This window comes from Camelus ferus, chromosome 20 (genome assembly GCF_009834535.1).
Source record: "Camelus ferus isolate YT-003-E chromosome 20, BCGSAC_Cfer_1.0, whole genome shotgun sequence".
In the NCBI taxonomy this organism is placed as follows: Eukaryota; Metazoa; Chordata; class Mammalia; order Artiodactyla; family Camelidae; genus Camelus; species Camelus ferus.
In genome coordinates, this window is record NC_045715.1 from 18,419,093 (window position 1) to 18,432,293 (window position 13,201).

A 13,201-nucleotide genomic window follows, 5' to 3' on the forward strand; every position below is an offset into this window, starting at 1 on the left:
GAGGGTAGGAGAATGTGCTCGGTGGGAGCAGGAGCTGAGTGGTCCGAGGCCTGCGGAGGCTCCCGCTGTGCTGGCTGCGATCTCGAACCTTCGAGAAGCTTTGCGTTTGTTGCGTGTTTCCCCGGGAGGGAGGAGAAAGGAGGGAAGCGTCCCTGGAGGGGGAGGGCATGTTTCGGAGTGTTTTGGGGTCGCACTGGCAGAGTTTGAGGAAGGCGAAGTTTCCCGTTGAGTGAGGTTAGTCGGCTGTGGAAGTTGTTGGTTTTGCTCCCAAGAGGTACAGCGGGAAATAGCGATTAAAAGCGGAAATAGAAAGATAACTACAGCACCTCGGCCGGTTAGCTCAGTTGGTTAGAGCGTGGTGCTAATAACGCCAAGGTCGCGGGTTCGACCCCCGTACGGGCCAGGGCCAGACCTACCGCTTTTACTCCTCACCACCATCCCAGGTGCTTACACCTTTCCAGCTCAGACTTGGAGCTCAGATTGCTTTTCAAAACTCAGCATGCTATTGATGTTATTTCTTCACGATGTAATTGTTGAACCTCTCTGTTTTGCCCAGGGCATTTTCGTTCTGCTATTTTTACAAGCAGTTGGTCTCTTTGTCTATTCTCGAATCAATACTACACTGAGATAATATTGATCACTTTATGCGTATCTTGATCTCTTGTGTCAATGCTCCAAACTGGTTCTTATTCTTCAAGATTATCTTACTTTTTCTCGTTGCCTTGCGTGTAAATTTTAACGGGGAAAAGCTTTGTCAAATACAAAGAAAACCTGGTGGAAGTTAGACTGGGATTTAACTGAACGTATGCAATAGTTTGGGGAAATTAATATATTAATACTATTGCATCGTCCATTAGACGCGTATGGAGTCTCTTGTCATTTACTTAGTCTTTTACAATTTCTCTCTGGGATGTTTTATTTTCAGTGTGACCAACTGCCTTGTGCTTTTAAGAAATGTATTCATATGTATTTGTGTTTTGTGTGTGTGTGTGTGTGTGTGTGTGTGTGTGTGTGTGTGTTTGATGCTCTGCTTAATTGTATAGTGTTAAAATGTATTCTCCTGATGTCTATTGCTGTATAGGAAAATCAATTGATACTTGTATGCTAATCTTTTGTTGAAATGATTTCCTAAATTGATTTACCTATTAAATTGTGTAGTTTAAAAACCAATCAATGTCACCTATCATATAAACGGAATAAAAGAAAAGACGTATTTCCACAGGTGGAGAAAAAGCATTTGTCAAAATGCAGTACTTATTCATAATAAACACTGTCAACAAACTAGGATCAGAAACAAATGTCTGCACTCTCATATAGGGCATTCCCAAATAATGTATAGCTAATATCACACTTTACTGTGAACTACATATTATTCCTCCTACATATGAAAAAACACAAGGATTTTTGCTCTTGATACATGATCTCATCAGTGCATTTGCAGTCAAGCCAGTGTAACAAGGCATGAAATAGAAATAATGTGCATGGGGAAATAGGAAGGAAATGGAGGAGTAAAACACTTTCTATTTTCAGAAAACATTACCTTCTACACGGGAAATATCCTAAGGGATCTACAGGAGGGGAGAGGGGTGGGGGAAACTACCTAATATTTGTAAGCGAACTTGTCAGTGTCCTAGAAGATCAAGTGGATATTCTCATATCAATTGTGTGTGTGGGTTGTGTGTGTTCAGAGATCGGTTCAAAAACAATTGGGAAATATAATAAAGTTAAAATACATTGTTGGGAGTATAAAATACTTAGGAATGCATTTAGCAAATACATGCCTACTCTGAACACTGAGTATGGCAATCCACTGTTGAGAAAAAGTAAAGAGTACTCAATTCAAAGGAAAACCACGTCATGTTCATGGATTGGAGAGCTCAATAATATTCACTTGTCAATTCAAGCCAGTTGATCTGTAGATTCAACAAAATACTAATTAAAATCGCAGAGGTGTTTTTCCTAGAAATTAACAATGATAAAACTAATAGGAAAATGTATAGGATCTAGAATAGTCAAAATAATCTTTTTAAAAAAACGGATAGATTTGGAGGCATTTGATTCATTGACTTCTAAGTTCCTCTATATTGATGGTAATCAAGCCATTGTGGAATCATGTAAGGACTGTCAAATACATCAGTAGACTCAGAACAGAGTCTAGAAAGAGACCCACACTTCCACAGTCAACTGATTTTTTGACAAAGAGGGGAAAAATAATTCTATGGGAAAGGTGATCTTTTCAATACGGGTTATTCAACCCATGAATATCTATATTGAATAATGTGATTGTTCACCCTTATCTTAACATCACATACACACAGAAAAAGCAAGACAAACAAAGCAAAACATGAAAGCTCACTTTATAATGCCTTTAGAAGAAAACAAAGGAGACTATCTTTGCAACCTGGAAATAGGCAAAGTCTTCTTACAAGAAAACATCTTCTCACCAAAAACATCATCAGGAAAACAAATAAGTAAGCTGTAGACAATAATAAAATTTCCCAATACTTGTATCAGACAAAGGACTTTTGTCCAGATTATAGAAAACACTCCTACTCTCAAGAATAGAAATGCAGACAACTCAATTACAACACACTAGAGACTCAAGAAAATATTGCATAAAAAAGGCTATATGAAAGGGCAACAAGTTCAGAAGAAGCGCTCTACATCATTGGTTATTAGAGAAGTGCAAATTAAAACTAAAATGAGATAACATCACACACTCATTAGAATGGCTCAGGGTGAAATGCTGACACAACAAACCATCACTGGTGCTGGATGTGGACCAACCAGCTTCCTCACGTATTGTCAGTGGGACTGTAAACTGATGTAAGCAATTTGAACTGTTCAATAGTTTTTCCTAAAGTTGTATGTACATTGCCCTTTGACCCAACCAGTCTATAAGCCATTCTAAGTATTTGTTTTAGGGAAATATAATGATAATTTAAAAACATTGCATAGTAATGCTCGTACTAATGTCATAGCATAGCATATTGACACGTTCTATACCACTCGATTGTCTGTCAAGATGAGAATGGATAAAATATTGCAATCTATTTATACAATGGCATGCTATCAATTACTCACAGAAGCAAAAACCTGAGTGATCAAAGGGGCATAATGTTGAGTGAAACAAACAGAGTACAAAAGAGTAAACACTGTGATTTCATTCATGTGAACATCTAGTACAGGCAAAACTAATGTGAAAAAGAAATCAGGACAGTGGTTTTCTCTGAGGGGATGGGTAGAAGTGGTTTGGGAAGGACCAAGGGAGCTTTATGGGAGATGGAATGGTCTACGTATAACACACCACAGGAGTGTGGGTTACATGAGCGTATCCATGGTTCAGAATTGCAGTTGAGATATATGCATTTTGATACAGGTGCATTTTACCTGAGAAAAGAACTCTAAAGGTAATAATAATAATAAACATTCAGAGGAGTGAGGATAGGTGGAGATGAATCTAAAAATGGTAGAATACTGATGATTATTGAAGCTGGGTGATTGTGTGCCTGGTGGTAATTTATTATCTTGTTCTGTTTCTTATGTGCATGTTTGAAAATTCTCATAACAAGAAGTTCGTAATTATCCCACTTCGAGTGTTTCCAAAGTGTATGAAATGTGTACAAATATTAGCTGTTGTATTGCTGAGCTTGACCGCATGTTAGACACCTTTTCCAATTACGGCTTCAGGCACGGGCTAAAGATTAAAAATGCGAATGAAAGGGGGCTTCAGGGAGGGTTGTATGTATTTCTTCCACTGTTAGTGCCTCTTGGCAAGCACACGTTGTCGAACCTCAATACACTTTCCTAGGATCAAAGAGTGAGTTTAAGGAAGTCGTTTGGTTTTATTTGTGTGTTTCTCCTACTTACTGATTTCGCCCGGCTCCTCTACTGTGTCCTATTCCCGGGAATCCCAACGGTAAAAGAAAGGGAATGCGGGGCTCATCTGTTTAGCGTGGCAGCAGCCCAAAGCTACCACTGCCCAGCTGTTGCTTCAGCGTCAGGCTTCCTGGGCTCTTTCACCTTTGTCCGGGATCCTTTCGTGATCTCCTCTCCTCCAGGTCAGCTTCTCAGACCCGCACCCGCACCGCAGATCTTGCAGCGCCCTTCTGGAGGTCGCGGTGCTGGGAGACGAGCTCTGGGCTGAATGCAGTGGGTAGGGGTCAAGACCAACTCCGCTATCCTGTCCCCACTACCCCAGCCTTTCTGGATTTAACATTTCCTCCGTCAGCGCCTCCTTTCTTTCTCATAGCAAGGCGGGGTACGGGGTTAAACCCAACGGGAATAACATTGGTGAGGAAGACACTCGTAGACCCGCATTGTTTCCTTTTTCTTTCTCCTTCTTTCCTTTCTTCCTCTCCCCTCCTTCACCACCCCCCCCCCCTTAAGCGTGTTTGATCCGAAACTGTGTATAGTTTTCTCTATGTGATGTTTCCCCATATTAGCGATCTGTTAGACTGTGGATCCCGTTCCTTTGGAAAGTTTTTCCGAGTTCAACAACAGGCAAGATTGCATTGTGGGCTAGCAACAAGAAAAGTCAAGGCAGGGAACTCTTCACAGTAAGTGGAATGGAAGCAAATCTTTAAGAACTGCTTTGAGTGTCAAGGTGCAGAAGATTGGGTTTGAAAAGTGGAGCGAACGAGCCAGCCAGGAGTCGAACCTAGAATCTTCTGATCCGTAGTCAGACGCGTTATCCATTGCGCCACTGGCCCCTCCTGGTCGTGGTGCGCGAGTAGGTTTTTTTCAATGAGGCTTCAGAAGCCGTGGGGCGAGTCATGAGGTTAGAAGTACGTACAAAACTGCTGACTCTCAGAGATTGGCATCATCCGTGGTTACTTTACATAATACAACTTTGTTTTCCATTTCTGCATTTAGATTATTAAGCAATTTTAAGTCTTAAAACATTACATATATGGTAGAATGTCATGTCTTTAAAGCAATTTTTCACCTGTGAGTGCTCTTCTGCTAATTTTTGCAATCTGTTAATCTGCCATGCTTCCACGTTTATCATGTTGTCTTACATACTTCTGTTGGGCACTGATAATGTGTGCATGGATGATTAATGACTACTGTGTATTCTTTTTAATTAAGTGCCATAAAATAGAGAACATTGACTTGGTGTGGAAATTTGGTTGTAAGAATCACGTCTTTCCCTCTCAGTGTTAAAAGAGTAATACTCACTAAGGTGGAGAATCATGGCCAAATCCTGTGCTAAATCATGCATCGGATAAAAGCCTGCAAAAGTAATCGGTAAAGACAAATAGAGGACAAGAATTCAATAAAGGTACGCACATTCCAGAAATCGTATTTGACATTGAATGTTGGAATTTAGGAACTGATTTGCCGCCACATAACTTTCCAACAGATAGATATGCTCTCTTTAGACAATTTGGTTATTTGTTTATTTCAGTTTTCAAATTAGTCAAAGGAGACACCTCAAAATGTGAAACTGCCTTGAGGAAAGGATCTTTGATGGTGAGAGAGAGACATGGTATAGTAATGTTCTTAATGGCACAAATTTGACTCCAGAATGCAAAGTTTTCTTATCCCAACTTTGCCTTTTTATTTATTTGTTTTTTCCGGCCTACTTGTCCTTTGAAATAAAAGAGAGGTATACAGCTCTAACAGAAATGTGAAGCTTTATTCACAAAGTTTTAGGAAAATTTCTTCTGAAGGTGTAATGATGGAGGTGAAGTTTAAAGGTTGAGGAGATGTTAACTAGGTATAGAAAAAAGTATTTGAAGTAGAACAAGTAATATGTGCACACACCCATGGTAAATAAGAGGGACTGGTTGCAAGCAGGACAGTGTGGTTGGAGGGAAAGGGGCGGTGAGGTATGAAACGAGGCTGAAAACGAAGGAGTGGCCATAGAGAGGATTCCAGGCCATAATCTTAAGGGTCACATAATAAAATAGCTTTGAAATGTTTAGGCAACAGTCAACGCTTTTAGAAATACCGCTTTCTGCCTTTTATTTTTTTGTCTTGACAAAGGTCACAGCATTTAAGGTCTGGTCTGACCTAATCTAAGCAAAATCCAGCTAAAGTTCTCGCAAAAAGTTTGAGAAACTCCCAGGCATTCTGACTGTGTGACTGCGCCTAGTCCACCAGGGACAAGAGCAGTGTTTCCTGTAGAGAGCCCAAGAAATTTGCCTTCTTTAACCGGAATTCCAATGATCTGCCGCCCCCCAGTTGCTGTGTTCTGTGAATGCAGAAGCACCGGTAGTTCAGATGTGGAAGTGTCATTTCCGTGACTGTGGTAGCCCCCCTTTTCTAGCCTCAATTGTCGACGGAATTAATCAATAGACAATCTTTAATAGAAATAGAAAATAATTTTATTCGAGCCAAACTGAGGACTATTTGTGAGGAGGCAGCCTCTCAGACATCTATGAGAAACTGCTTCAGAGAAGCATGGTTTTCAGCACCGTTGAATATCTCGTCAGAACAAAGAACATCAAACATGACCGGGGTACGTTCTTTCGAGGTTTCGAAAACGACGGATCAGCAGGTACACAGCGAGTCAGTCTAGCCTCGGAAGTAGCCCTGCGAAGTGCTACTAGCTTTGACGTCCCAGGAAAGGAGTCATTTTATCTTTCTCTTTAAAAGGGACATTTTAAGTTCTGGCAATGCACCCTTTTTTGTCAATGGATAAAGCAGATGAACAAAGTATGCTTAGTAGGTCGCAAAACAGTCATAAAATTTTAGCTAAATCATATATAAGCCAGAATGCCTTCCCCATACCTTAATATGTGAACATTTCTTCCATGACAATCAAGTAGAAATGTTTTCCATATTTGGTGAGGTTTTGTTTGTTTTTTTTTTTTTAATAAAATTAGAACATCTGTACCTAGGACACACACAGTATCAACTCTGTGCATCATTAAACCATTTCCTTCCTCCTCTCCTTTCTCATACACCCCAGCAAATGCAGAGTACGCTGTACACGGTGTTGACTCCAGGAATGGTCGGGCTCCCTGGTTGCGAGGAGAATCCTGCCTGCCTGCTGGGCGCGCAGCTTGAGGTGAGCGGGATGCTGAGTCCTGCCGACGTCAGAGAGGTGCCGCTGCCGGCCTCGGTACCGTGTCCGCGAGGGCCCCAACGCCCGAATTCGTGTATGTCTGTCCTACAGACTTGTCTCTAATCACACACGCAAGTAAACCCACTGTAAGCCCGTTCCAAGGCCGGCCGGACTGTTCCTTTCCCGCCTAAAGTCAGCTAACTGGCCGTTGAACCCTCTGAAGCGGCAGGTCTCTGCACCCAAATGGCCACTCGTGGCGGCGAGTGGTCGCCCCTCCCAGGGAAGTCTCCGTGGGTGATGCTGTCCGGCTTCAGACCCCCCAGCGCCTCCCAGGTTTGGGAAAAGTTTCGGCTCGGCTTTGGCCGTGTAGCGGAAACAGGAGCAGAGAGACGCAGAGCAAGGCGGACTGCGGAAGAAGTCCCTGAGGCTACGGGTCGGGGTACCAAAGCGCACCTGTGAATCAGGAGCAAAAGGAAAGGGAAGTGAAGTTAAGCAACCATCTCTGCCTGAAAGGCGCGCTCCCTGCATTTCCCTGGGGACAGGAAAATTTTCTGGTTCATTTCTTCCTTCCCCTCCTCCATGTCTTTCCACCCCGACGTGCACATTTTATACTGAAGCTTTTGGAAAATATTTCTGGCAAAGTAACAACAACAACAACAACAACAACAACAACAACAACAACAACAACAACAACGTCGGAGATGGAAGATATTTGGAAATATCGCCTTTTGTTTTTACTTTGGGTTGTTTTTTTTTTTTTGCCTTTTTGTTTGATTGGTTGTATTTATTTACTTATGTGTACTGTCGGTATGGCATACCTCAACTGCTTACTGGCCATTCGCTTGACTCTTGTGAAGTGCCTGTTTAAATCATTTGCCCATTGACCCAGGGTGAAAGTGAAAACAGTAAAGGCTAGGGAAGAAATGTTAGGAAAATACTCTATACCTTTGAGATAGACAACTATTTGTTAGTCAGGATGTAATAAGCACCAAGCGTACAAGAAAGATTGATACCCTGGACCTCACAAAAATTGAACACCTTTTTCATCCAAGAAGTCCATTAAGAGGGAGAAAACACTAGCCACAGACTGGAAGAAGACCCTGGTAATCCACACTTTGTGAAAGGCCTTGGATCCAGACGACCTGAAGAAGTGTTAAAGTACAATAAGAAGAAAGGATTTAATTTTAAAACATAACTTGGTCTCTCTGGACGAGGAATCCTTATTCTTCTCAAAGAGAAATCGTTCAGTGACGTGAAGCTCCAAGCTTCCAGGGTTGACAAGAAGTGGGGGGTGCAGATTGAGCGCTGCTGTTCTCAAGATAACTTGGAAAAAAGCTTTTATCTTGAAGTCTGGAACCCCTGGAACCCCGAGGTGTGAAAGAAATGCGTGTGCTTCTCACTAAAGGGACAATATCCCCAGGAAGCACTGTTTCCGCCCGGTTTCGAACCGGGGACCTTTCGCGTGTAAGGCGAACGTGCTGACCACTACACTACGGAAACACAGCAACACATGCGTCTTCAACAATATGAAGAGTATCGCCGTGCTCGTTTCCCAGGGTGGCCCCAGGTCTAATAATTCTGAATTTTCTTTCACGGCGCATTTCTTTTCCTCCTCTGAAACACCTTAACGAAATAGAAACTCTATGCCATAACCAAACGTAACTCAAAAGCAGAGTCCACATTCCTTCCCTAAGTTTTGGCAGGGTAACATAACAGGCTCCCAGGGCACTGGATTACAAGGAACTACGCGTTATTACCCTGTGACTGTGATTTCCATCTCTCTTTCTCATCGTAGGAGACGGGACAGAACACACAGAGCCCTGAAACCACCAAACTGCCAGGGCCTTCCGCTTCACACTCTACTGTCATGTGATGTGGAGAGTCGGGAACGTTTGAAGAAGAGAAAGGACAGTTTTCGTTTCAAGCTAAAGACCCCTTTGGCTACTGCACAGATAAGGAATTTAGGGAGCCAACAGTGAAAACACAGGAACGAGGAAAAGGCTCTACGAGGAAGAGATAGTTGGGGCTCAAATTAGAGCTCCCACAGTAGATAGTGGGGAAGAAAATTCCACAGACACTACAGGCAAAAATCGTCCATTGATTTTAAGTTGACAGTTGAGGAGGTAACTGGAGTCAAGTTTAAGCCCTGTTTCCTCAGTGGGATAGAACATTAGAAAGTAGTAAGTACACTTAGCAGGCAAGCTAAGCAGTCCATTTTGAGGTGTGCTGAGGGGTAAGTGCCTATGTGGCCTACAACAGGAGACTGAAATATGAGATTGAAGGGCGGGCAAGCCTGGTGGATTTGGAAGTGATTAGTTAGTTTCCAGCATGTTATTCTATGAGAAAGTTGTGGGAGATGCAGGCACGACTGGCGAAGGAAGGAACAACTCCAGCATCTATTTGAGGGGGTAGTGTTTCTGTGGTAGAATCATAATGCTAATGTCAGTGCCCAGATATGTGAGACTTTTTGGCATGTGTTTAATATAAGGCTTCAGAAGCCAAATGCTACAATCATCGTGGGTTGCACATTTCTAGTTTGATGTGGAAATTTGACTGGGATCAGTTTCAGTGTGGAATTGTAATGGCAGAGTCAACATCAAAGAACATTATGAAGAAGGAGAAGAGGGTACGATTACAGGGAATAAACTCTGACGGCCATGGCCACCAAGGATCATGCAGGTCTGCAACAGCGGTCCTTTCCATGTGAATTCTGTATGTAGAGGTCTGTGTTTTTGCCTCTTTTGTAAAGAAAGATTCCCCAGTTTAGAACTTGGTGTGAACACTTGTAACTTTTTTTCCCTCAGTGTTTCAGCATTTCCATTCTACATTTCCACCTTTCGCTGTCTTGATCCCACTTACCAATACACAAACATTGATGAAACATATGCTGGAAGGAATGCTAACATGAATAGAACTCAGTCTCAGAAAGTAAGGTGATTCAGTAGGAGAAAGCACCCAGGAAAATACTGGGCAGGTCTAGGGGCTGCTCAAAAGAATCACAGGGCACGACCAGGGGAGTTTAAAGGAGGGGCAGCTTGTCTTTGAAGGAAGGTCAGGGACCACGTGAGATGAAATGGAAATTAGGAGTAATGAGCGTCCATTAACTTTAGTGGGTAGAGAAATGGGATTTTCATTATGGGTAAGACACTTTCGTAAAGACACATCTGTGAGTTTACAGGTTTTGTTTGGGAATCAATCTGTAGAGAATAGTGTAATGAAACATCCACCCTTCCCAACAGTAGTTCATATTACTGTGTTTCACTTTGGTTGCTAATGGTAGTCAGCATTCCACCCCACGTGACCTATGAAACAAGTATTCTGACACATTGCAGCCCTCCCGAATGGCTCACAAAATGAGAAATCAGCCTGTTAGATTATTAAGGGGAGAAGCAGGGAACTACTTGAAAGTAACTCACTGCTTGAGAAATGTTGTGTACATTACTGAGAGTGGGGAGGAGAGTATTTGTGGAGAATGATAAATGGTTTTTAAAGATTTCTTCTATGTCAAAGAAATATAGGAGACAAACAAGAAAATCTCAAATCTCAAGGTTCAATTGAAATTTATAGCTCTATGTTTTTTGTTTTTTATAGTTATTTGTTTAGTAAATGCACAAAGACTTTTCAGATCAAGAAGTACTTTTTTTTTTCAGTTGCCTAAACCTTTTAAAAAAGGATTCTGTGTGTCAGTATTCTTTTTATCCTTGTTTAGAGATAATCCTATTTCTTCTCCTTGCAAAATTTCTGGTGAATTCTAGAATCCCTTATGACATAAAAAGGAGGAAATTGTTATAACAATACCTGATTGATACTATAATTCATATTACAATTTTTCTTTATTCTTTTATTTATTTTTTTCATCGGATGAATTGACTAAAGGTGAATGAGTAGGAACAATTCCAATTTTAAATGTGTATGGAAAAGAGCAATAAACATATAAAGTATAGAGGTGATAAGCAAATCCACTGAAACATCACTAAGTCCCTAATCTTGCTACAGAAAGTATCATCCATGTAACAGTAGCAGACGTCACTCATCCAGAAACTTGTAGAAATGCTTAGTTTCAGGCCCCAATACAATTGTACTGATTTAAAACTTGCATTTGAATGGATAACCAGGTGATTCATATGTTCACTAAATTTGTTGAAGCATGACTCTAAGGTGCTAGTCAGTGGGCCAAAAAGCTATTTGTTGCAAAATTGGGGGCAGGGTAGGGGAAGATGAAAGAGTGACCGTTTAATGAGTCATTCAAGCAAGACAAATACTTACACTGTCCGCGTTGTGGTAAAGGTCCTAGGAGGCAAAAATAGTAAAGAGAGTCACAGAGATCACACAAAACCTAACTGGGAGTGTCTGAGACTTCATCTACAAGTGATCTACAAGAAAAGTAAGACCAAGAAGCAAACCTCACTTATTCTAGGCAATTTTAATGTTCATCTCATAATATTAGAAGACATGTTTTGAGTTTTTGAGTTTCCAGCACAGATGTTTTCATATTGCTCTCATGGGCTATTTGGAGAATTGTAATTATTATTACACTTCTTTTTAAAGTGATATCTTTTGGCTAAAGCTGTCCATACTCCTGGTACTTCATGAAGATGCAAATTCCAGTCGTCTTCAATGACAAAATACCCTTTGAAGCCCTGCTGGGATTCGAACCCAGGATCTCCTGTTTACTAGACAGGCGCTTTCACCAACTAAGCCACAGAGCCACCAGCCACAGTTTCTTTTCTTTTTTTTTTTTCATACCTCCTTTGAGGATTTCAGTTTTCACTCTGACCAATGCATTCTCAAGAATTTTTGATCAACAGGAGAGCCTTCAGGACTACTTCTCAGTATTTTTATCAAGTTCATTTAGTTGCTCTCATCCAAAAGGTGCACAGCTGTGCTAAGAGAAGAAAAATTTTCTTAGCCACTGGACCCTTTAAATAGGCAGCCAAATCATTTCTCTTCTAGAAGTTTTTACAACTTCATATGGAAGGTATTTCTCGGTTTCAAATATGCAGTAAGGAGACGATGGTGCTTAACAGTCATGTTGACTAAAACAATGAAGTTTATCAGTTGGCTTAACTGAAATGACATGTAAATTACTTGGCAAAATAGAGTGGTATTCAAACACTGGTAGTATCCTTCTCTTGGACACTAAACTGTTGCTATTTATCCCCACGTGAAATTGTCCATTTTCTGGTATTTGTGAAGAATGGCAATTTGCTGTATCACATGAAATGTATTAAAAAAAAAAAAATAGACAGCATTTCAGCGGGAGCAGAGGCAGCCAGACAAGCCAGACTTGAGAGGGCTCTCGCTGCTTTAAGTCTCTGAGTCATGCTCCCTCTGCGTCTTAACCACAGGGGAGACCCAGGACTCTGAAAAAGAAAAAGCCAGTTTAGCTGAAGAGGGTTCGTAGAGGAAAAGCCCAAAAGGTCAGTATGGGTGACATTCAGGTCTGGTCCTGCCAAGATGAAACTTAAGATCAAACTTTGTAGTACTTCATAAAAAAAAAAATTGCAAATAAAGGGGAAAGGAGCAACACGAGGAAAACAGAACAAAGTGACTAAGAAACTAAGAGCTGAGACTTAAAAGAGGAGAGTCGAGAGTCTGGTGAAGCAGGAGGGGGAGAAGACTGTCCCTGACGTATATGAAGTCTTAGCAGTATTACCTATTATCTCCATTCTTGAATCTGTAGGAACAGTGTAATCAACTGTAAGTAAATAGAAATATGAACTGTTATGAAAAAAATTTGTAATAATCAGGAAACCTTCCTCTCCCTCATATATATGCATATATACATATTAAAATGAGAAAAACTCCAGTTTTCCAGCTGGGTAGGGAAATTCTTCCCCACCGTTTGTTTCTTGCCTGTGAGTCTCCTTTATTTTTAACAGACCACTTCACTTCTGGTTACTTCTGTTCACCAAATGTGTGGAGGTTTTTTCCCCAGATTAAGTAATTCTCTGGGATAGCACTTGGGTTTCCTATAATGTGACTCAAACCTGAAACAGAGATAGTGTCAGATCCCACAGGTTAAGGACTCAATCCTACAAGACTGCCCTCACTTCTGTCCCTGTCTGTCTGTCTCACACACACACAGACACAGACACACACACACACTTCAGACACCAGTACAAAACCCAGGTTGCCACCCATGCTTCTGACCAACAGCCTATAAATTGGACGGTTCAACAACTC

The 13,201-nt window shown here is 41.3% G+C and overlaps 4 non-coding genes across 4 annotated transcripts; 1 reads left to right on the top strand and 3 right to left on the bottom strand.

The window, feature by feature from the left end:
* Positions 1-329: 329 nt before the first annotated feature.
* Positions 330-403, top strand: TRNAI-AAU. The gene has a single exon. It is a non-coding gene; the product is annotated as a tRNA-Ile (tRNA).
* Positions 404-4,639: 4,236 nt separating this feature from the next.
* TRNAR-ACG lies at positions 4,640-4,712 on the bottom strand. Its single transcript has one exon. It is a non-coding gene; the product is annotated as a tRNA-Arg (tRNA).
* Positions 4,713-8,442: 3,730 nt separating this feature from the next.
* Positions 8,443-8,515, bottom strand: TRNAV-UAC. Its single transcript has one exon. It is a non-coding gene; the product is annotated as a tRNA-Val (tRNA).
* A 3,135-nt stretch (positions 8,516-11,650) lies between these two features.
* TRNAT-AGU lies at positions 11,651-11,724 on the bottom strand. Its single transcript has one exon. It is a non-coding gene; the product is annotated as a tRNA-Thr (tRNA).
* Positions 11,725-13,201: the final 1,477 nt, after the last annotated feature.